Raw genomic sequence first — 21,432 nt, 5'->3', positions numbered from 1 at the left:
CATCTTCCTCCACTCTTGTATGTCACCCTATGCTCCTCCCTCTTGTTAAAATACATATTCATCACAGCCATGTCCATCCTTTTCACAAAATCCACTGCCATCTGACCTTCTGCATTCCTTTGCTTAACACCATACCTACCCATCACTTCCTTGTCCCCTCTGTTCCCTTCACCAACATGCCTATTGAAATCTGCTCCAATCACCAGTCTCTCACCTTGGGTACAGTCATCACCACTTCATCCAACTCACTCCAAAATTTTTCTTTCTCATCCATCGCACACCCAACTTGTGGAGTATATGCACTAACAACATTCATCATTACACCATCAATTTCCAGCTTCATAAACATCACTCTATCTGACACTCTTTTCACCTCCAAAACACTCTTAGCATACTCTTCCTTCAGGACAATGCCTACGCCATTTCTCCTCCTATCCACACCATGATAAACAATTTGAAACCGCCTCCGATACACCTAGCCTTGCTCCCCTTCCATCTGGTCTCTTGCACACACAATATACCAACCGTCCTTCGGTTCATGATATCAGCTAGCTCCCTCCCTATACCAGTCATACTGCCAACATTCAAAGTTCCGACCCTCACTATCACAGTCCTAGCCCTTACCTGCCTTCGGGCATGCCTTCCGCCTCTTCTCCTCCTTCGGCCAACAGTAGCCCAATTTCCACCAGCACCCTGTTGGCCAACAGTACTGGTGGCGGTCGTTGTTAACCCGGGCCTCAACCGATCCGGTATGAGTTTCTGTACAGTTTTCTGCATGTGTGATGTGGCACAATTTTATGCCGGATGCCCTTCCTGACGCAACCCTCCCCATTTATCCGGGCTTGGGACTGGCACAAACAAATGCACTGGCTTGTGCATCCCCAGTGGCTGGGTTAAAACAGCAATACATAATACATAAATAAAATTTTGAACTAGTACAAAGTGTTTGACAAGTATGGTATATAATAACACCAATACTAAAACTTAGTAGCCCTATGTTTCAACTCTGGCTTGTCTCGATCCCCTTCAGTAAACACACATCACACCGAATGACATTTGACGACCATTATTAAACTTTCATAAACAAAACTTCATTAACCAATATTATTTATTACGCACACATAAACATAGTATAGCTGATATTAATCACAGCATAAACATTCATATAACTGTTAACTTGGCCAGCATGATCTTCCTCACCCTGGCCCAGTAAGCAACGTCCTTAACTCCGCTCATTTATTTTACTTAGGAAGTAGTGTCCAGTTACTGTCTTCCTTTACCACTTATTGAATTAAAGATCCAACCACATAAGCAGCATCCTTACCTCCGCTCACTTATTTTACTTATCAAGCAGCATCCAACTGCTCACTTTCCTTTCCCAACACATTGAAATGAACATCCAGGTTCACACCAAAATGCGATTCCTTACCCAATTATACTTACATAGACCGCATTAAGCCCCTCCCTACGTTTACCTCATTTCCTTACTGTCATCTTTAATTTACATTTAACCCTTTCATCCCCCACTACCCTACTTCCCCTACTCTCTTAAATCCCACAACTGCTGCTGTCTAACCCCCACCTGAAGTTGTCCCTAGACAAATTGGTGTGTTACCAAAGCTCAATTAACAAGACAAGCATGTATGTTCCATTTTCTGTGCAGTTTCCCTACTATCATGTCATAACTAGATGTGAATTTATTATAACTTTCTGAATTTAATAACACATGATGACACATCAGGATGAAACAATCACATGCCAGATACTTGAAAATACTTTGTTTTAATTAAGGGCAAAAATGACATTCCAGCACAGAGCATGTAGCAAAACATTAGGGCTTATGAAGTGTATCAAAGAAGTTGAAAAATCATCAACTTAAGGATCTAAGTTCTGCATGTTTAAAGAAAGGACTAGGATATCAGGAAAGTCTAGTCTATATTATGCCAGTTAATCTTACTTAAAGAACAAGACCACAGATGATTTTGTAAAACAGCATGTCTTTGCTTTTTTTTAATTGAGTCGTCATTAGCTGTAAATCACAAATAATCATTTTAGAAGTTTGCATTATGTGGTCTCCAGTGTATTTTACGTCATCTTGGCACAAGCAAAGAATATTTCTTTTAATATAGTGTGTGCCATTTATGAGAAATGTCAAAGAGTAAACTGGCTCAAAAACTGTTCCTATATAACTCACAAACACAAAAGAAAGAGGTGATGGTGGGCGGGATGAGCGCTCACAAATACAGTTATAAATGAAGTAGGTTTACATAAGGCCTTTAAAGCCAAAAAACTAAAATTATAAATTCATCAACTTGAATAGCAGGTTCTTATAACCTTCTTAGAAGTCTTAAAATCTGCAGAAAGTGATTTGTGTGAGTTCAGTGGCATTGCTCAGGACTGTAACAGCCAAAGCACAAAACAGCATTATGAATTATGTAGATCACCATAAACAATCACATTTATTTATTATTTCAGAATAGCTGGAGGGTGACCTTATCATCAACATTGCAATTTGACATCAGCAGAACTCATCCTTTGTGCTATTGTAATGTGACACACTAGTGCCAGGAACCTGGTTATTGTCAGTGCTTCACTTTGTTCATGTATTCTCTGTATCCTTGCACAGCTAACAACTGCTCTTATTCCTGATCAAGGAAATGTCTTAAGCCCCTAATTTAAGGGATTTGTTTTATAAGATGCCTGATATATCTGACATATTAATATTAAGTCATTATACGGCAGTGAGAATACGAGTCAAGTATCAGAGTCCCAAAAATTGTTTGGCATCTCTCCTTATTTTGGTATCACATGTTGGTGTGTGTGTGTGTGTGTGTGTGTGTGTGTGTGTGTGTGTGTGTGTGTGTGTGTGTGTGTGTGTGTGTGTGTGTGTGTGTGTGTGTGTGTGTGTGTGTGTGTGTGTGTGTGTGTGTAAGTCGATAGATAGGGCTATGGGAGGGTGGCATAATGGTTAAGGTGCTTACCTTAGAAACGCAAGGTGCAGGGTTTGATTCTCACAGGGGGTAATTGGCTAGGCTTAAAGTAATCCATGAGGGCAGTTAGCCTAGTAATAATCTATGAATCTATAGATAGATGGATAGAAACAGACTCACGGTGCTGTACTCCAACTAAAATGGTCTTGGCAAAATGTTTTACCTATGATATGGCACTGGAGGTTACTTTTCATCACAATACTTCTCATGCATGAATTACAGTTGTAAGGACATAGAACTTGGAGGCACAAAGGACCAGTGGGCTTACCTAATCTGCCACTTTCCCTGCCTGTTATACAACCGCATATCATGCTTAATGTATAGCTTATTGCTACTTTTTTATTTTCTCCACCACTCCTCCTCAGAATTACATAATAAAGGTATGTGAAGTAGGTTTACATAAGGCCTTTAAAGCCAAAAAACTAAAATTATAAATTCATCAACTTGAATAGCAGGTTCTTATAACCTTCTTAGAAGTCTTAAAATCTGCAGAAAGTGATTTGTGTGAGTTCAGTGGCATTGCTCAGGACTGTAAGAGCCAAAGCACAAAACAGCATTATGAATTATGTAGATCACCATAAACAATCACGTACCCAAAATGTCTTTAATACTGTAGAAACATGGTTCTCCAGTCGTCTCCTCTTACTAAATGCCAAAAAAACTAAACTTCTTCTCTTTACCCCCACTTCCAGGACCTCACCCTTAAACTTTAATATCTCCTCTAACAGTGCTACTGTCATCTCACCTGACACTACAACTAAACTGTTAGGTATTACCATTGATAATAATCTCTCTTTTGACCAACACATTAACAATTCCATAAAACTAGTCAACAGAAAAATAGGATCTTTGTATCGAATTAGACTATTTCTTACACCAGCTACTAGAACTAAGATTGCTCGTTCCCATCTTATTTCTACTCTTCTTTATGCCTCACCCATCTTTACAAACCTCAAGAAAAACAACCTTAACAAATTAGCTAGCTGCTACAATAGCATTGCTCGCTACTGGTAACCCCTATAGAACCCATCATTGTCTTAACTTGAAACAACTAGGCTGGTTTGAAATTCAAAACTATCTTACTATCCATCAACTCATTCTGGCCCATAAAATACTGTACCAACCAAATAACACTCCTGTACTCTCCCAACTCATAATCCCTTATAGCAATCTTAACTCTCTCCGCTCTTCAAGTAAACTATTGACTACTTCTAAAAAATCTAATAATACTGCTGGTAACTCCCTCTTCACCAATTCTGTTGGTACTAAATGGAATTTGTTACCTACTAGCATAACAATGATTTCTTCACTGCCTCTTTTCAAACAAAACATTAAACGACACCTCCAAAACCACTGGCTTTGTTCCTGTAGTAAACCTGATTAACCTTGTAGTAAACCTGATTACCCTTGCACTACTACTTCTTATCTCAAACCATCTCTCTTACTCTTCTATTACTCTTTTCTCCTCTTATCTTTTCTCTTCTCCCTTTTCATCTCCACCCTGCTTCTTTCCCTGCTAACTTTCTTAACCTACTTTCTCCACCTCTTGCCCTTTTCTCCCTACCCCACTCCTATTGTTCCACTTTCTTTACTTATTATCTTTGCATCCTGATCTCTAAGTAAGTTTAATTTCCTGTATGATGTTGTATGGAATTTCTCTGTGTGTGGTACTAAGTAATTAATTTTAGACTAACTTATTTGAAGATTTTTGGAATTTTTGCAGTTTTTACTAACCTTTTCCTAAATGGCTTATCATCTATGTTTGATTTTTATGTATGTATACATTTTTTACTTCTGTGGAGCTTTTCTCCTCGGGCCTCTACTGAAAATGGAAATATGTCCAGCTAGACTAGCCCGGTCAACAAATGTAAAATAAATAAATAAATAAAATAAATGTTGCATTTTTATTCTTTATTGGCTCTGTCTTTACTCCCTCTTTAAGAAATCAGTTATATTTGTCTTCAGTGTTTTCTCTAATATGATACTTATTCATAGTTCCTCAGAGGTGTCCACTTGTTCTTATACAATTTATAATTTTAGAAGATACTCCCTTTCAGTTTCATGCACTTGGTTGAGGTAGCTAAACATTTTATTGCAGTAATTATGCTTTCCTAGCCATTTCATAATGTACGTGCTGATGCAGACTTGGTACCTTATCTCTGAATTGCTCGACCCTGTCCTGTTGACGTCCTTGTAATGATGAGGTTTTCAGAACTGCAGAACAGTCCTGCTAACTAGATCTTACCAAATATATACATGTATTAGCAATGGACATTAATAAAGTGACAAAAATATGATATATTTATGTAAAGCAACTATAGGCATTTTATCATCATACTATACGAGTCATTAATCATTTATCACAATATTGTATGACACTGTTCAGGCCTTAATATGTCTAGGCAATTCCGATTCGGATTAATAGATGAGGAAAAATCATTTCCCTAATAACACCAATTTGCTCAAACAGTATCTCTCACAGAGTAGTTTGCAGGGAATCTTTAACATCAGCTAACTCATTAGACTCCCAGAACATATGTTCTCAATTACCTCTTTCTTCCCCATCACACCTCCAGTATATGCTGTCTACATGAGTTGAAATTCTCTGAAGTCTACTTCAGGTATAAAAATATCTATGTAAACATTTCCAAGCAAAAACCATAAATCTTTTAGATTTTTTTGCATATTTGGGAGACAGACATATATTCCCCCATTATTTCTTTGTGAATTGCTTACACAATCTCTCTTCCCAATCCTTTCTAACCTCCTCTTATTGATTCTTATGGTTTCCATGCAGTATTTTATATACAAAGTGTTCCTTTTTAACAGCAGATTCTGTGCTAGATTCTACTAAAAACTCTACCAGTGTTGGTCTTTTGTAGCCCCCCCCAATTTCCTTCTGTTTGGCTATACTCTGATCTGTATCCTTGATAGGGAAGGCAATCTCCAACCTACAGTCCACATAAATTCTTGGCATCTTCCCATTGTATTACCTTCCCTATCTAGTTATTTCCTACCAGTACCTTGGTTTCCTTTGCCAGTTTTCTCCATAAATTCCAACCTCCTCTTGCCTATTGTCTTTATCCCTAGTTGTAGTCATCCCTTTCGGCAGAATCTTCTTTCTCCATTCCCATGTTAGCTTAGTTTTTAGAATACTTTCTGCTACCTTATGAATATCATATTCTGTATGATTACTGTTATTCTCCTTAAAAGTCTGCATCCAAAATCCCAGTCTGACCTTGTTTCTTGGGCATACCCCGTTTTATCATCATCCCATTCCACTTTGAATTATATGTTTCTGCTTGCACTATGTATAGGAGCCTTAACTGTGTATCGATGTATTCTACAATAAATACTTTCTTCTCTGTCACAATACTTTATTTGCCTTTAGTTAATCTGATATGAGTATCTCCGAGTTCCATTCCTCATTTGTTCTTGCTTCCTCTCTAATCATGCATTTTTTTCATCTGTTTTGACATATTCTGCAAATGTATTGCCTTGCACTTTTTTTTTTAAATTTCAGTTTACATTGCCAAGTCACTAACCAATCCTCCTTTCCTAGTTCATTTAGTCTGCCTCAACCTGGGTATCAGACCTGCTTCATAAGATTAAGTCTTCAGCAAAACTGCCATTTTTCCTTCCAGACATTCTCCAGTGCATTTAAAATTACATTGAACAAAATGCACCCCCTTTACCATGTTTCTGTATGTGACTGAAATCCATTTGCTTTTTGCCTCTTGCTTGTCTTTTACCCACATTATACCCTAGAATCAATCTGGTTCTTACCAGCTTGTTCACTGCCTTATTACGTTGCACCAAGTTAGAAGACTCAGTCATTTGATTAATCTCTAGAAACATATAACCACCAACAGGTCCATCCAGTCTAGTGCTGTAGCAGCCTATAGGCAAACAGATTCCAAGATGTAGTACATGCCAAAAACAATTTATTCGCATAAAACAATAAAATGTTTAGCGCTTTTGTCCAAAAACCCAGACTTCTTCAGAACATTTAACAATCCAGCTTTGATCTCTAGATAAATAGATAAATGTGTTAATTAACAATCTAATCAGAATCTTAAAGGAATACATACCACTAAAAGCATCAAGAAACAATTTGTACCTTAAAATCACATTAAAAATACATAAATCATATGCGTAAAAAATCACAATAATAATCACAATAATAAAAACATTCTTGTTGTAATTAAAACAAAATAGTAAGGGAATATAGAAATTATTCATTGTTTGACTGACCTCATCCTAAGCACAGGTTGTATACAAACATGATTGTTTAAAACTGGCTTCACTGTTGCATCCAACTTTACTTGTCAGAGGAGTTCCTTGTAGTCCAGTCTATTTCCCAGGATCCTCCTCTGCCATTATGCTAAACAATTTCTAAAATACCAAATACAAATTTCCTAAAACTGTTGCAGGTTATAGAGCATCTATATTCAAACTGGCCTTTTTCATATCATACAGGTGTTCGTATATTCTTTTGGCCAGTTTTTCCCTACATAATAAAAACATTAATTACAAACAGCTAAATACACTAAGCCTGTTGAGTTACAGTTTCCCCTTTTAAAAGTAATAAGAGATTGGCAATAATTGTTCAGAACTACTTTGTTCTTGTCAATACTATATTGACAATAACCGCATCTGCTTCATTTTGTAGTGCCCTCTTTTAAAACTTCTTTGCCCTTTTTCAATATATATTTGAAATTGTTATGACATTGTATACAAAAACAGGGGTTTCACCCATGTGTCGAAAAATCTTGTCATCCATTTACAAGATTGCCCAGTTATTAGTATACTTTTACCCTAAAACTTAAATCATCATATTTTATAGCCATCCCAAGATTTAATTGTTGAAACTTAATTATTAACTTGGCCTATTCCTTTCAGTAAAGCTGGTTTCTGTAAAATAGGCTGATACTTAGAACTTCTATTCTCAACAACCTCCTTTCTCAACAGCTTCAACACATCAGGTGGGTATCCCCTATCCAAAAACATATTAGTCATAGTGTCAAGTTCCCTTTGGAATAAGTTGTCATCTGATGTCATCTTAGCTGCCCTGATGAACTGCCCATTAACCAAATTCTTTTTTTACAAACCCTGGGGTGGCAGCTGTTATAATACAAATAAGAATTAGAAAATGTATCCTTCCCAAAGATGCTCTGCATAAGCATTGTTTTCAGCAGTCATCTGTACATCAAAAAATGAATAGTCTGAGTACTATGTTGCTGTGTAAATTTCAGGAAGGTAGCGGTGTTAGCTATATAGATCAAAATGACTCAACTTCTGATTGGCTGCCAGTCCAAATCAGAAGCATGTCATGGAAAAACTTAGCATATAGTGATGATTAATGGGAGTACATTGTATCTATAAGATAATGTTTCTCACAAGTAAGTATGATGAGACTGGTAAAAATGGGGGTGCAAGCCACCCCCATCGCAACCCCACAACTTGCCTGTAGCATTCTTTTTCAAAAATAGGAAGTTATTACAAAGCACTAGATCCATTAAATCTACTACAAATCTAGTTTCACTAGCAACCAACTACTTATATATCAGAAGTATCTCTTCAAAAAACTGCAAGCTAGTATCATGGGGATAGACAGAAATAGATGAATGACATTGATTGGTAAGAAACTATATTGTTCATTCCAAAGATCTGGGGTAAGTTTTGCTAAAAAGTCCCATGAATCGTGTGGGATTTATGAATGGTAACTAAGCAAAGATTTTAGTTTTCTATCAATATAAATCACCAAGGGGTAGGTCTTAGAACCCTGAGTGGCTACAATTAATCTGTAAGGTGGATCTACTATATCCTTGTGTATCGTTGGGATTCCAAAGGCTGCTGGAATCAGGGGATCCTTATTACACAAAAAGTTGTAAAATTCCAATGAAATAATGCCTTGAAGCATGGAATCTTCAAAAAAAATTCAGTGTTTCTGTAAGCTACATTAATTTCAGTCTTTGAAACCACTTTTTAATGCGTATTATCTAAAAGCATATTAAAAATCTTGCTAACGTGGTCAAATTGGGTAGCAATCATAATACCCCTGCCTTTGTCTGGTTTCATAACCCTTATAGATTTATTGCTAGTTAATCTGTCTAACAAAGTTCATTCTTCACAGGTCAGATTAGAGAAACCTCTTGCTCTCTCACTGTTAACAGAATAGAAATCAGGTTCACAAACTTTTTCAAAGATGTTCAAAGTCTTGTGTAGCAGGTGGTTAAAAATACTTTTTTTTCTCAGAATGTTCTCTGAAATGCAACAATTTTTACCTTTATTAAGAAAAGAAAGGTTGAATTTCCTCATAAATAATTTAAAATCTAAAATAGCATCTGTAATGTTACCTCTTTTCTTTGGGACAAATTTGAACCTTTTCTCAAATAATTTAAGGTATGTAACATCAATATCCAAATCACTGTAATTAAATATGTGAAAACCATCACAGGTGAAAACCTTACCATTGTGCTTCACTATAATGTCACCATTATCATTCTGAGCTACCCATTCTATGTATTTCTTGTCGAATGACCCTTTTTCTCAAAATCCTTCAGTCTAAATTTCAAACTATCCTGTTCATCAGAAGGCCAGGCTATGTGTGAAGAAAAAGTGAAGTCATGTTCAAACCATGTTTTAAGTTTGTTTTGTCCCATAAACCTCGATCCAGAATTCTCACCAAACAGGTTAGAAACTCTTAATTCTTTATGCAGATCCCATCCATTGATCAACTCAGCTTCCAATGACCCTGTGAGGTCTCCAACACTTGTTTTTAAATACCAACATTATTGATCTATTTTCCTGTATCCCTCATGATACTGGGTTGCAGTTTTTTGAAGAGGCACTCCTGGAACATAAGTCATTGGATGCTAGTGAAACTAGATTCTTAGTAGATTTAATGGATTTAGTGCTTCCTAATAACTTCCTATTTTTTGAAGAAGAAAACTACTGGGAAGTTATTGGGGTTGCAATGGGGTGGCTTGTACCCCTATTTCTGCCAGTCTAGTCGTATTTACTTGGGAGAAACATTATGTTATGGATACAATGTACTCCCATTAATGGTCACTATATGCTAGGCTTGGTAGCCAGTCAGAAGTTTAGTAATGTTTGACCTATATAGCTAACACAACTACCTTCCTGAAATGTACACACCAACATTGTACTCAAATTGTACATTTTTTGAATGTACCATTGACTTTTGAAAACGAGTTTGTGCCGAGCATCTTTAGGGAGGATACATTTTCTAATTCTTATTTGTATTATAACAGCTGCCACCCCAGGGTTTGTAAAAATAATTTGGTTAAGGAATAGTTCATCAAGGCAGCTAGGATGACATCAAATGATAACTTATTCAAAGGGAACTTGACACTATAACTGTTATATTTTTGAATAGGGGATACCCACCCAACTTGTTGAATCTGTTGAGAAAGGAGGTTGTTGAGAACAGGAGTCTTAAGTATTAGCCTATTTCAGGTAAACCAGCTTTATTGAAAAGAACAGGCCAGGTTAATAACTAAGTTTTGACAATTATACTCTTGGGATGGCTATAAAATATGATGATTTAAGTTGTATGGTAAAAAGTATCATCACTAATAACAGGGCAATCTTGAAAATGGATGACGAGATTTTTTGACACGTGGGTGAAACCCCTGTGTTTCTGTGCAAGGCACATAACAATATCAAGGAAGTAGTGGAAAAGGACAAAGAAGTTTTAAAAGAGGGCACTGCAAAATGCTGCAGATGTGGCTATTGTCCATATATTATTGACAAGAATGAGGTAGTTCTGAACAATTATTGTTAAGCTGTTATTATTTTTGAAGGGAAATTTGTAACTCAATAGGTTTAGTGTATTTAGCTGTTTGTAATCAATGTTTTTTGTTTTATGTATATTCTCTTCCTCTTCCAAATAAACTTATTAACATTTTAAAGCTAATTCATGCAAGCAAGGCTGTTACTGTTTGAACTCTAATCAACATGTTGCTGAAATCTTTCTACTTTGATGTGAAAAATTCCTTATGAATCTTACTGTGCTACATTTTTTGTTGTCGTTTTTTCAAGTGTAAATATCTTCAGTATGTTATTACTTGTTGTACTTTTTTTTTTTAAATCCTTTCATTTACCATGTAACAACATTTTAAATTTTCTATTTTGCTGGAGCTTTTCTCCCCAGGCCTCTACTGAAACTGGAAATATATCCAGCTAGAATAGCCCGGTTAACAAATGTAAAATAAAAAAATAAAATAAATAAAAATAAATAAATGTAGAGAAACCTGAGAGAAGACTGGCCAAAGGAATATATGAAAAAGGCCAATTTGAATAATGCCCCATATAGACTGACTCTCTCTCTCTCTATAGATATATATATATATATATATATATATATATATATATATATATATATATATATATGTAGCCTGAGATATTTTTAAGAAATTTGTATTTGGTATTTCAGAAATTGTTCAGCTTAATCCCAGAGTAGGATCCTGGGAAAATAGCTTGCAGTACAAGGAACTCCTCTGGCAAGTGAAGTTGGATGCAACAGTGAAGCCAGGTTTATGTTATTATGCAACCTGTGCTTAAAATGAAGGCAGTAAAACTGAGAATAATTTCTAAATTCCATTACTTTTTTGTTTTAATTATAACACAAACGTTTTTATTATTATTATTGTGATTTTTGCACATATGATTTGTATATTTTTGATGTGATTTTAAGGTATGATATGTTTCTTGATGCTTTCAGTGGTATGTATTCCTTTAAGATTTTGATTAGGTTGTTAATTAACTAATTTATCTATTTATCTAGCAAGTATATATTGAGGATAATTGGGATTGCTAAATGTTTTGAAGAAGTCTGAGTTGTTGGACAAAAGCGCTAAACTTTTTATTGTTTTATGTAAATAAATTGTGTTTTTGCCATATAGTACTTCTTGGAATCTTTTTGCCTATTGATTGCTGCAGAACTAGACTGCATGGACCTTTTGGTAGTTATATATATATTTTATGCTCAATTTCCGAGAGACTTGGTTGGCTACAATCACCTGCATTAGAAGCTAAAGTTACGTGCAAACTTGCAGTGCTGTATTTTAGCCTTCAGTTAAGTGCAAACTTGCAGTTTTAAAAGTGCTGTATTTTATTTTTTTCTGTTACCTGATTGTTTCACTGAATAGTGTGCTGTGTGTCTCTCTCTGCTGTAAGAGGGGGTGGTGGTCTTCTCACTTCTTTGTTATCTGATATTTAACTGTTAGCCTAGAGGGCTTCCTCTGTACTTTAAGTGCTAGCCACAAAGTTTGAGAACTCATTTTATGCTCAATTTCTGAAAGACTGGGTTGGCTACAATCACCTGCATTAAAAGTTGAAGTTAAGTGCAAACTTGCAGTACTATATTTTAGTCTTCTGTTAACTTGCAGTTTTAAAAGTACTGTATTTAATTTTTTTCTGTGACCTAATTGTTTCACTGAATAGTGTGCTGTGTGTCTCTCTGCAGTTAGTTCTCAATCCAAACCCTCCCTGTTCTTGTCTTGGTGTTAGTGTTGGTGGCTCTGGAATTGCTCGCCCCTCCTGTAAGTCTGTATTTGAACACTCCTCCTGGGTCAATCTCATTTGCTCACTTAACCGAGTACAGTGAGATTATATTCTGAGTCTAGTGTTCACTCTACTTAATACAGAGCGAAGATTTGAGAAGGCCAACCCACTTAGGTTCTTCCTTCCTCTATCCTTGACTTTACTAACAAAATAATTGCACTTTATTCATCTGCTTTTACTGTATTTGTGTTTCCTCCTACTTTATTTTGCTTTTGCCTCTTCTTAAAAGTACTCGATTTTATGTATTCTGCTGGATTTATTACTGCTTGGTAGTAGCCTGATCAAATTGTAACTGTTATTCTAAGTGTTTTGGTTTAAGCACTTGGGCTTCATACCAGTTGTTTTACATTAAGAAGGTTTGTGGTCTGCACTGTTGTAGCAGGATAGGTAGCATACTTCCTTCTAAGCTGGGAATTGCTGATTGAAGGCTCAGTGTCTGCTATTCTAAAAGTGTATTAGTCCTGGTTTAAGCACTTGGGCTTCAGGTCAATTATTCTACATTAAGAAGGTTTGTGGTCTGCACTCTTGTGGGAGGAGAGGCTGGATTCTGCTCCTTCTGAGCTGGGAATTTCTGGTCACAGGCTTATTGTGCCTGCTTATTTGAACTGTTTCTTTCTTTTTTTGGAGAAGGTTCCCCTGCACTTTAGTAGCAGGAGTGTGCAGTTAAAACTTGTCTGACTGAAGACTGCTGGAACAGGGCTCAGTTTTGAGATTTTTTTCTGGTTAATTGGGTAACTTGTTTAAATCAGTTTGTTCGTTTTCTATTGTTTTATATATATATATAAAACAATTTCAACTTTATTCATCTGCTTTTAATGTATTTCTGTTTCTTCCTATTTTATTACTAAGGGCATTGATTACAACTCTGATCTGAAATATATAACAACAAGTATCCTTTTCTGTGCATTTAAAGTGTTTCTTTGATTGTATCTGCTTTGTTTTCTGAAAAAAAAAAAAAAATATATATATATATATATATATATATATATATATATACTTGTTTCCCACCTTTCTAAGCTAGTATAGACCAGTTTTCAGGTTAGTGCTGAATTCAGGGCTGCATTACAAATCAGTGTGTTTGCCCATACCTTACTTGGATAGAAGGAAGTTAATCTGTTCACCTGTGAGAGAGGGGAGCTTTGAGCAGCTTATCTGTCCCTGAAGGAGTGGTTTCAGCCCAGAAATTAGTAGTTTATTGGCCATTGTGGGCTAATTTCTATCTCTTTCATTTCTTTGCTATAAAAACTGCATTTGCCTGGTTTTGCTTGCCGGGCAGCGCTGTTTAGCTAGGGTATAACTATTCCCAGCTCCACAAAGTCTCCTCTTCAATGTTTCCCTTGAAACTAGACAAACTTTCAACTTAAGCGCTCAAGCCATTCATTTCTCAGCCCGGCACTTGCTCAAAACTCATAGCACGCACTAATAATCCCTAGCACTAGTCCCCCCTATACTGTACAGAAGGACAAGGCTCTCTATTCGACCTTACCAACCAATCAGTAAAACAGTTCACTGTACATATCCAGGCATGTCCACAGGGCAGTTTCAGGTGTACTCTCCAGTCCAACTGGTGAATCTGGGCATTTTGAGGCAATGTTACAACTGCGTCATGTACACAGACAACCCTCTCCTCCTACCACCAAACACTAATACATGCGAGAGATGCAATTATACAGCCAAGTTGGAGGCTAAGCTCTCTCAACCCAAGACTGGACCAGACAAGCAAGAGGAGAAGGGAATTACTTGCATCACACCACCAGTCTCACATAGATCTATGAAACCAGCACCGGCAAAAAACACACAAAAATACACAAAAACATACTAGGAGGCTCTAAATAAAAATCTGCAAAAGCAACAGAGAACTCCAAAGCAGACACCCAAGCAACCTCCATCCCCCAACACAAACCATGAACCACATACTTCACAAAACCAGTGTGCCATGCAATCACAGCCCTTAAGGCAAAATAACATACCCAACACACTAATAATAGGTGACTATATAGTCAGGCACACTGACATCCCACTCACTAGGCTGAACAAGAAGAAGGTTACTGTTAGCTGCCTGATGGGTGCCGGGATCCGCCACATAACACAAGCACTCAGGTCACTCCAGAACAAGTACAAATATGACTCTGTCACTGTCCATGTTGGTGTGAATGACCTGAGCTGTACCTCCCTGGACTACATGAAAAGAGACATGGAAGGGCTCTCTGATCATGTAGCCCAGGCTGGAATGACCCTGACCTTGAATAGCATCCTGCCATCACCAAGAATAATACCACAGTATAAAGAAAAAATTATCAATTTCAACAATTGGCTAAGTTTCTGGTGTCATTCAAAGGGAATCCAGTGTATTTCCACCTGGGATGACCTGCTCAACAAGCCACGCTGCTTCGCTAGAGACAGCTTGCACCTGTCACCCTTAGGCTTTCAAATACTAGCCAAGGCTCTTGCCACCCCCATAGTGCCTTTTTTAGGCAAGGCTCAAAAGACAAACCCACCTCCGTAAATAGCACAAGTAACAAAAAACTGCGGGTAATGTTACGCATTGCCAGAAGTCTAAACCTTAAAATGCACACACTCGAGGCACTCCTCAGTATGGAGAAAATTAATATATGTGCAGTAACAGAAACCTGGTTTAAGGCTCCAGTGAGCACCCCAGCACTACCAAACTACAACTCATACCATACATTTTGGCCACAGAATCTGGACCGAAATACAAAAGGCAAGGGGCATAACCATATTCATCAACGATACCCACACCTCCAGGTTAGTGGCACAGCACAATGCTTCAGAGATCATCCACGTAAAACTATCAATGGGCAAAACTGCAATTCAAATTGTAGCTTGCCACAGATCATCCACCATGTCCCAGGACCCCCATTCCACATTTCTGGAAACATAAAGGTCCTACTAAACACCCTAATATTGGGTGGTTTCAATTACCCAGACATTAACTGGGAGAACTACTCAAGTACTAACTCCCTTGCACAACATTTCATAGCATTTATAAACTCAAATGCCCTGGATCAACTGGTCAACACTCCCACCAGAGGTGACAACATATTGGACCTGATCAACACCAACATGGGTGACTGGTGTTCCACACCGGAGGTCAGCCCCTTGCTGGTTAGATCTGACCATAAACAAATCACTCTGAATATCCACATTCTGCCCCCACCCCCAGACAAGGAAACCACAGTGAAAAACTTTTTAAAAGCAAACTTCACGTTACTTAAGACCGAGGTGGAAAGTTTCAAAGCCCCCATGCTAAAGGATAATGCTGTCCAAGGTGCAAAATCCTTTACTAATGCATTCTACAGACACCTACAAGAATGCATGGATCATGCTATCCCAAGCAAAACCAAGACTCACTCCTCCAAGAAAAGGAAACCAGTCTGGTGGACCCCTGCCATAAACAAGCTATACAATAAAAGGAGGAAACTAGCACAGAAAAGAGTAAAATCTCAAGAGGGGAAGACATCCCTGATCAGTATCAGCAAGAAACTATGATCCCTCATAAAATCATCCAAGGTGAGCTTCGAAAGAAAAATTGCCAAGGACTCCAAAGATAACCAAAAGGCATTCTTTAAGTCTATCAAGAATCTAAGTGGCAATGCTCAGATCTGCTTGGAGTTAGTGCAGAATGGCACAAAATACACTGAACAGACCAATATCGCCAACATCCTGGCAGACAGGTTCAGTGCAAACTTCACCCTCCACTCACCACAAAAGGGCCCATAACCATACCAGAAGAATGTAAAGCCCCTGAAATCACAGACACTCAGGTTAAAACAGCCCACTCCAAAGCCAAAAACACAGCATCAGTGGGACCGGACGATGTCCCAGACTGTGTCCTACATGAGCTCAAAGATGAACTAACCCCTCACCTAAACACACTGTTCAAACTCAGCCTCTCCACAGGCTACATACCCATAGAGTGGCACACAGCAATGGTTATTCTGCTCCACAAAGGTGGAACCACAACAGACCCCGGGAACTATCGCCCTATAAGACTGACTAGCTTGGTCTGCAAGGCTATGGAGCGTATCATCATGGAACTCATTAACAGAGATACTGGGAACCTCCAAACACTGGACCCTACCCAGTTCAGCTTTGTTAAGGGCAGATCATGCCTCCTAAACTGGTGGATTTTTTTGAGACAGTTACCAAGGCTATAGACGAGGGAAAGGTGGTACACAGAGCCTGCCTAGACCTCGCAAAGGCCTTTGACACTATTCCCCATTCTGGTATTATAGACAAGCTCACCAGCCTGAACATAAACCCCTACATTACAAGATGGGTTGCCAACTGGCTCACGGAGAGAACCCACATGGTGAGAGTTGCAGGAGCTAGGTCTGACTCTAAGCCAGTTACAAGTGGCGTTCCCCAGGGCTCAGTCCTAGGACCCCTCCTGTTTGGCATATACTTCTCAGAGGTACAGGCAAGCACAGGAGGAGTATGGCTGACCAAGGTTGCAGACGACTGCAAACTAGGGGCTATAATTGACTCTCCGTCTGACACAGACATCCTCTAAAAGGGTCTCACTGAGACGGATACCTGGTGTCAAAATCATGGCCTCAAGCTAAATGCCAAAATGTGCATAGTCATTCACTTTGGAAAAAACAAAGTACCCACAAACTACCACATAGGTGGCAGTCCCCTAAATACAGAAGACATAATTAGGGATCTGGGTTCCTAAGTAGATAGTAATATCTTCTTTGATAATCACATTGCCAAAGTGGTTAGAAAATCCTTCTATGTGGCCCACATAATCACAAAAAGGTTCGCATCCAGATCAAAAGAGGTCATTGTGCCCCTCTACTCATCACTCATCAGACCCATCATAGAGTACAATGCCACATTTGGGATCTACCTTACAAGACACCTGCAACAGATGGAAAGACCACAAAAGTACCACACCAAGAGGATCACTGACCTCAAACAGATGCCCTATGCAGCTCGACTGAAGAAACTCCAGCTGTACTCAGTTGCATACCGCCTACTCAGAGGTGATCTCTGCCTGACACACAAGGTCTTGTCCAACCCAGAATTGATGGACATGCTCCACCTAAATAAAATCATATCCCCTTGAGCCACATGCTCTAGGGATCTAAACCTCACCACAACAATAAATACAACGTGCTGGAGGGATAGATTCCTGTCCTAGAGACTTCCCATGCTTTGGAACAAGATTCCAATCTACATTAGGCAGAGCTCCTCACTAACCCTCTTCAAGAGAAACCTTGATGAGTGGATGGGAAACAGAAAGTTTCCCCCGGGGATCACTTCAGTGGATCTGCTGGACAGTGGTACAGGGAACTAATCTAAGGGGGCAGCGACAGCCAACACATTCTGGCTAGGTTTATAAATGCCTTCGGGCAGATAGTCTATTGCCTACCTATGAACCTATATAGTTTATGCTGGTCGCACGGTAGCACATCACCTATTTTTTCACTTAATATCTAAAAAGACTAGCTACATTGATGGAACATCATTGGTCTGATACCACCCGTCAGTATCAGATTTGTCACTCATGACTTTCCTGTTTTAAACCAATGCTGTCATTGTCTGTATTACAAAAATGAGCCAAATATTGCCATCACTAATTACATATTTCTGCCACAACTGAGATCAAAATGATAGATTATTAATTCCTAGTCTTTTTGTTTCCCACTCTTGTAAAGGGGAATGGCATCAACCAAGTTTTGAGTCTTCAGGAACCCTGCCTCCCTCCTGTGATTGTGACTTATGGCAAACAGTTTTAGGGAGATTTATGGCAAGTCCAAATTTTACGTGGACCTTTATTTTCTGGAGCTCTTCAGGACAGTTTTCTTAGTGAAAAGACTGTTAAATCTAAATTATCTAAGTGACAATCACATTTTTGAATGTTGCATGTGAGTACAAATAGGGCATTTGCATCAAATGTAAAACTTCATTGTATGTAGGCAGCTTCTTTAGTCTCTGTATACAGGAGTTTTTTCCTTGCACTTTTTTAGTATTATAATCAAGTTTGCTGCATCTCAAGAGAAGGATTCCCTGTGCTGTTTTTCTAGTCTTTAACATTGTAAACCAGGTGACCATGAACAAAACATCCTTTTCAGTGGCTGTGGTCACTCCTCTTACCAGAGATGATATTGTTACCTCCCACTGGGATTATAACATCTCCACCTTCTTCCTCTGCCAATATTTAACTGAATTATCTGTTTAGCAGGTCTTTTTTTTTTTACTACCCTCTTCTGCCCACCAACTATACATTTTCTCTTTCTTTGTCCTTCTTTGCACTTTGTCTTAAAATGGTTTATTTCTTTCTTTATTCTATGTATTTTCTGAATAAATATGTTGTGCTTTACAGGTTGCATTTTATTCTCAGCAGATCTAACGAGCATATTCAGAATGCGCATTTAGTGAAGGTTTTTCTCAGTAACTTAAGATTCTTTCTAGAAGAGCTTTTTGAAACAAAGGGTTAAGGCAACACTGACCAATGGAAAAATCTTTATTCAGCCAGTCTTTATTACTAACTTAAGCACATTAAGTCAGACACAGCATAATGGTGGGAAGGAAGGCACGTAGCTGCAGGAAATATTTTGGGAATAGTAGGCGAGGCAGTTAAAACAAAGGCAAGGAAGTAAAGAGCACAGCAGATCTAAAAGAGAGCATAAACTGGTGCAAATATGAAAGCCAATGGTGTGAACAGCAATTCGGCAATGAAAAAGTCTACCCAAATAGTATATTTTTAAATGAGATAATTTGTCATTTCTTTTTCAGAAAATAATTTACATAAAACTATTTTTGAATGAGATAATTTGGCATTTCTTTTTCAGAAAATAATTTACATAAAATGATTCAAAATACACAAAACAAAAAATGTATCAAGGGAGTACACGAATGACAAGAAGGAGGAACCTTTGCTTAATAATGTACTGGGGTTGATTTGTGTTAGCAGAATGTGAGAACAATGTGTAAGACCATAGGAACAGTACTAGACAAGTGATTGACGGGACCATGATAGGACTTTTAAGGTGCACACTTAAAAGGTCTTGACACCCTTTATGATTACTTAGTGCCCACCTCCCAAATCAAGCAGGGCAACCATTCATTGAATTATCAAGACCAGCCTTTAAAGGCAGATAACGCAGTACTTGTTGCAGTGGTAACTTCTTACATAAGCTAGGGATGCACTGAGTAAGGACCTATCCCTCCGGTGAGCCTTGTCCATTTGTTTGTTGGAATAAATTTAGGTCCCTAGTACAGGTCTTTGTAGGTCCATTTGTTTTGCAAAGAAATAGGAGGTCATATAGGACTGGGTCTCTCATGGCTCAAAAAAATAAAACTGTGTGTGTGTGTGTGTGTGTGTGTGTGTGTGTGTGTGTGTGTGTGTGTGTGTGTGTGTCATTGATACAGAGACCAATAAGGAGATGCAGCAAGCACACAAGTCTTCTGTTAAAATAAATGTTTTATTACTCAGGATATAAAAAGTCCAGTTGTGTACACTTACCATAAATGTAGATGTTCGCGTGTATTCACTGTTGCAGTCATCACACTTGGGTTATCCTGCCAGGGGTAGCCCTCAGTCGGCCCGAATACCAGAGTCTTAGTATTTCAACATCTGTTGCTGTTGCTCCAGGACTGACGTCAGGTCGTCAGTGGTATAAAAACAGGTAGCCAACGCCAGCCATTACATCAGTTTTTCTTGCCCCAAATGTCAGGAGCCCCCAAATAGAGAGCTAGGTTATGGTGGAATAGCACCACCAGTAGAAAGTAAATACCAAATAGCACTGTAAGGAGTGAGGAAAAGAGAGAGAGAGAGAGAGAGAGAAGTGGGGATGGAGGGTGTGAAACCAGAACTGCAACAGTGAATACACTCGAACATCTACATTTATGGTAAGTGTACACAACTGTGCTATGCTCTTCGTGTTATACTGTTGCAGTCATCACACTTGGGTTGATTCTCAAAGCTGAAGAAATGGGTGGAGGCAGTCAAGAAGAGTTGGGGCTGGCTAGTATGCCCTGCAGGACTGCGGTTGCAAAGCCTGCCCTGGATTTGGAAAAGATAGGCAGGTGGTAATGCTTGGTGAAGGTATGAACAGAACTCCATGTTGCAGCCTCCTGGATGTCCCTGGTAGGGACCCCTCTGAGAAAAGCTGCAGAGGTGGAAGTTGCCCTAGTGGAATGTGTTCTGACCCCCAGTGGGGGTGGTTTCCCGTGGTGTTTGTAACAGAAATGGATACAGTGCGCTATCCATTTGGAAATGGTTTGTTTTGATATGGCCTTGCCCTCTGCCCTTGCTGCAAAGCTGACTAGTAACTGGTCAGATTTCCTAAAGGGCGTAGTCCTATCCAGGTAGAATCTGAGCTGTCTGCCCACATCTAAAGAGTGCAGGATCCTTTTCCCCTTATTTTGAGGTTTAGGGAAAAAGGTAGATTGGTTGAGAGCCACACTGGACACCACTTTAGGCATGACATTTGGATTAGTTCTGAGGGAGACCCTGTCAGCATGAAAAATGATGAAGGGCTCCACAGCCATGAGTGCTTGTAGCTCAGACACTCTTCTAGCTGAAGTGATGGCCAGAAGCAAGGCTGTTTTCCAAGAGAGGAATTTTATCTCTGCTGAAGCTGCAGGCTCAAAGCGGGGGAGCGTGAGATTCTCCAACACAAAGTTAAGGTCCAAAGCAGGGGTAGGGGCTCTTCTGGGTGGCCTTAAGTTGTTAGCCCCTCTAAGGAACTGCTTGATGAGGGGGTGAGAAAAGAGAGGTGGCTCTGTGCTATAATGAGCAGAGATGGCAGAGGCATGGATTTTAATCGAAGAGAAGGATAGGCCCCTGTGAAGCAGGTAATCCAGGATGAGAGTTAAG

General features: G+C 38.7%; 1 protein-coding gene across 1 annotated transcript in view; it reads left to right on the top strand.

Annotated features, from left to right (window-relative positions):
- The window catches only part of LOC122812080 (gamma-aminobutyric acid type B receptor subunit 1-like), a 4,315,174-nt gene that overhangs the window by 2,831,716 nt on the left and 1,462,026 nt on the right, over positions 1-21,432 (top strand). The gene's annotated exons all lie outside the window — the stretch shown is intronic.

Source organism: Protopterus annectens, chromosome 9.part0 (assembly GCF_019279795.1).
Source record: "Protopterus annectens isolate FY-2018-M chromosome 9.part0, PAN1.0, whole genome shotgun sequence".
Lineage (NCBI taxonomy): Eukaryota > Metazoa > Chordata > Ceratodontiformes > Protopteridae > Protopterus > Protopterus annectens.
Note: the sequence above shows the minus strand (reverse complement) of the source record. Positions and strands in the feature narration are given on the sequence as shown.